Below are 4,702 nucleotides of genomic sequence, written 5' to 3' on the forward strand. Positions count from 1 at the left end.
CGAAGGAACGGTCATACAGACGGTAAGACGGACAAGGCCAACACTTGTGACGGGACCATAAGAGCTGTTACTGGCACCTACCTGCCAGAGGATACACTATACAAGCACTTAAACCATTTTCCTCTTCTCTTACAAAGGTAATTAAGGAAGTCATTGTGTGACCATCCTCAAACACTCAGACCATATTTACTAGATAACATAAACACACAACCAGGTAAGTCACTAGTAGTTACTCACCTTTTACTGTGGGGCGAGGAAGCCGTCACCACACACACCTTCCCGTAGCCTGTGCGTCGAGGATCACCTGAAACAACACTCATATTAATCATCATAATATAATATAGCTTTAGTCCCATCAATAATAAGTATATTTATCTATAATGTTAAAGGACCAACAAGAGAGAACATAACCCCGCACGAGGGACTATTTAATTGGTGAATCGCATTTTATGTTTGTATATATGTATGTGTTTCTAAGTCTGAATATATGAAGAACCCTGACTATAGAATTTTTTATTTATTTATTTTTTTTTTTTACTTGTTTCTGGTGCCTTCAATATTCCTCCGAATTTGACGGGAATATTGAAGTTAATCTCCCTAGGCCGGGCACACACACTACTCGTTTTTGGTCAAGATGGGACAAAGGTCAAGGTCAAAGGTCATCGAAAAATTCCAATAAATTTAGCAGGTCTCGTGAATTGTTGCGGTGAGAGGAACCATCTTTCTCCAGCAACCATCCTACTGGTGACGCACAGACTGAAACACATACATACATACATACATACATACATAGACATATAGATAGATAGAGTAGAGAAAGAGAGAGATAAAATGAAATAAATTAGGACTAAAAATTAATTATTTGCCACTCCAGTACTGTCTACCAAAATGTTCTCTTAGTTAGTCAGTACAAAAGTGAGTCAGTAATACAGTCAATCAGTGATTCAATAATACAATCAGTCAGTCAGTAATACAGTCAATGAGTTAGTAACATAGTGACACAGTAACACAGTCATTCAGTCAGTCAGTCAAAAAAGTCAGTCAGTGAGTCAGTAACACAATAAAAAAAACTAAAACTGAAAATAAAAAAATCAGTGTGTGTGTGGGGGGTGATAAAGAGAGCACCCTAACTGATTACAATGCACCGTAGAGACTATCAGAACACCTAAATTAGCTTGAGAAGTTAGCTGGAGTTCCCATCAGAGAGAGAGAGACGTCCAATCAAAGTAAGAAGGAAGGCAGGAAATAGAAAGGAAGGAAAGAACGGGAGGAGGAAGGAAGGAAGGAAGGAAGGAAGGAAGGAAGGAAGGAAGGAAGGAAGGAAGGAAGGAAGGAAGGAAGGAAGGAAGGAAGGGCCGAGTCTGATAGAAAGTATAGCTTTAACTTGGATCTTGTCAAGGAGAGCTGAAAAAGATTGGAATGCACCTCCCCAAATTCGCGGAGGACGAACATGACTTTTGTTAAGGGTGAGCAGCTGGGACCAGGAAAGATAGGGTCGTGTAGGTAGAAGAAATGTAAGCTTTTAAAGAAGCCCTTCACAGATACAGAGACAACTGTTATAGAGACAAAAGAAATGACTGTATAAAGTATGAGAATATTTAGAATCACGTCACATATATATTATAATGACTGAATAACGAGAAACTAACATATAGAGATCCCCAATTATTGATGGATACAGTATGTGACCTTTAACCTTTTTCTATAAACTAAACTGAACAAATTTCACTTTTAAAAAATCTGACCCAACATCAGCTCAAACAACTCTCATTTGGAATGGTTGACCTTCCATTCATAATATACTAAAACAAATAAAAGTCACAAAACAATGACAAAATAAAAAAATTTTATGTTGTTCCTTAAACTTTTTCGAGATGGACAGTATAGCAACAGCTTCCAGCAGCTCAGGAGAATATTGGTGCATAAAAGCATAAAAGCTTTCATGGGATTTGTTCTAGTTGTAGCCTGTACGGTACACATTTTTTTTCAGGCTTGGTCGAGAAGTACAGATAAATGTTACGTACACAGAATTGAAAAATTTACGTTGGACTTAATGAGGAGGCTGGTGGAATTACTCTGAGTATCACGGTGGAAGACTTGAAGCTGTGGGTGAACAAAAGACCATCACATGCCTCCTTCAGTAGTGTATTAAAAGTGTGATGGTTAAAAAGGACGTGACACAGGGCTCAAAAAAAAGTTGTGACGATATCAGGTTATCTAAGAACTAGTGACATTTGATGCTGTTTGACTTAATATGAAGAAATTATGTTTTTGTGTCTCTTTTAATCTCGTGGTGTTGATAATGCGTTTGAACTATGTTGTTGTTTTGACGTTTATCCAACATATGTGATCATCTGAAGATTAGACAACCCTTTCACTTAATCATTAAACACTCTAATACTACCTGGGGATGGGGTTAGATTAGACATAACCTACATTCACCCCCCCCCCCCCAGATATAAGTGGATCAAACATTATCAAGTAACAAATACGTCCTCCCTCTAATCATCACTATAATTCTTACTGACTGAATTAAAGGCTCATATCTGAAGCAGTCAGTGGGGGACCTTCGAAGCCTCAAGGTCAATCAAGGTCAAAATCTTATTTATACAGACTTTTAATCTTCATCTCAAGCCATTCATTATTGCTCTCATTATAAATTACACGTTTATAAATTTCGCATTCATTATTATTTTCACTATGTATCAAAACTCAAATTATTGCTCTCACGTATTCATCATTGTGAACATCAGTGCTGAACCGAACACAACAGAGAGGGTTCAGTTGAGTGGAGGAAATCTGAGTACTTCCTCCTGGTAATTTAATCACTTTATAAAGTCCACACTTTAATGAAAATTAACTGGTAATTCGCCACTTACTGCATTAGTACACTTATATATTTTTCTCTCTCTAAACCACACACACACACACACACACACACACACACACACACACACACACACACACACACACACACACACACACACACACGCACACACACACACACACACACACACACACACACACACACACACACACACACACACACACACACACACACACACACACACACACACACACACACACACGGGCACGACTAAAACAATTTTTTAACGTACACAGCTCTCCGTTGTGCAAGCAAATCTTACTACAGGCCAACTACAGCTAACAGGGTCTTGCATCACCTTTTACCTAGAAATTGCCTTAACCATGGATCCAATCTCATAGAACGTCCCCATGAACAAGCGAATGATTCCCTTTCTCCTCCGGCGCTCTCAGGCAGAGTTTCACCAGCGGGTAATACTACTGCGCCTCCCTCAGTCAGTCAGGCGGAGTGCAAGGTGCGCACTGCCTCAAAATTCAATAAGAAAGTCTATATTTTCCTGCAATGGTTATTCTTAAGTTCTCGTTCCGTTCTCATTCATCTTGTGTACCACTTCATCATTCCTGGTACATGTTGACTTGAGACTTATCCCAGACCGAAGACTGACGGGGTCGTATCAATACCTTCCACAGAAATCCTTTGAGTGTAATAGGACGCTCATCCCTAAGCCCCACAACTGCTATACCAGACGGAATAACTTCATAAATCATTCAACGACAACACGACAACTTTTATTAAATATGTCCAGAATGGCAATATATCACGAGAGAAAGAACGATAAGAAAATATCTCAGCGGGCAAGAAGTGTTCAGCAGCAGACAGGGAGCTGATAGACTGAGACAGCGTTCTCACATTATGTTTCACCGACCCTTGTCAGTCTTCATTTGGGGGCAGCTTCCGATTTTGCGCAAGTAGAACCGTGAGGAATATAAAGCAGAGGTTGGGCTGAGGATTGCCAACCAGAAAAAAAAAAACAAATCTCCCCACAGATTATTCGTGAGACTCTTGATGGAAATTTCATCCATTGGGAAAGAAATAGTTCTGATGTGAGATTTACACCGTGGTGGCCGCCCGTGTAAACATAGTGTAAATATAGATGTTGAGTCACTGTGTTATGTATCCCAATTTGTGCCTGACGATGGAGGTGTTTTTTTCTCTCTTCCCTTCGTATATATTGTTGTTTTTGTTTCATTCTTTTGTGTGTGTGTGTGTTTTTTTTCTTGTCCTTGTCAATATGTCGTGTATCATGTCTCTCAAACATTTTTTGATATAACAAGGATTCAGATATGTCTCTCTCTCTCTCTCTCTCTCTCTCTCTCTCTCTCTCTCTCTCTCTCTGTGTCATCCGAATCATCAAATAAAAATCACTTTAAAAAGCTACTGACTTGACCCCTTGAGTACTTTGAACTGATCCCTGGAACACGATGACTTAATTAACAAAAATAATTCGAAGCTCAAAAATAACTCTTTTACCCATTTTCACCTATTAAAGTGGACTAATCACCTATTTTTTCTGGTAATTAACCGTAATTTATAATAACATTCAATATCATCAACGGAATATTCACACACACACACACACAAACACACACACACACACACATTTGGCTCATCGACTCGGAAGTATTATTACATTATTTTCATAAGTAATGCTAATAATTCCCTACCTTATTTTCTTCTCCACTCCCTTTAACACGTTCTCTGCTTCTCCCCCTTCGTCTCTTCTCACCTTCTCCACCAACATGTTCCAACCATCCCTCCTCTTCTTCTCCTCTCCTCCTCCCATTTCCACCTTTTCTTCCCCTGTTTATACTACAT

The 4,702-nt window shown here is 39.1% G+C and overlaps 1 long non-coding RNA gene across 1 annotated transcript in view; it reads right to left on the bottom strand.

The window, feature by feature from the left end:
• Positions 1 to 233: 233 nt before the first annotated feature.
• LOC121859778 overlaps positions 234 to 4,702 on the bottom strand; it is a 55,569-nt gene continuing 51,100 nt past the window's right edge. Inside the window, exon 3 of the long non-coding RNA XR_006087711.1 lies at positions 234 to 304. This is a non-coding gene — a long non-coding RNA (uncharacterized LOC121859778). The remainder of the gene's footprint in view (positions 305 to 4,702) is intronic.

This window comes from Homarus americanus, unplaced genomic scaffold (assembly GCF_018991925.1).
Source record: "Homarus americanus isolate GMGI-L3 unplaced genomic scaffold, GMGI_Hamer_2.0 scaffold27231, whole genome shotgun sequence".
NCBI lineage: Eukaryota > Metazoa > Arthropoda > Malacostraca > Decapoda > Nephropidae > Homarus > Homarus americanus.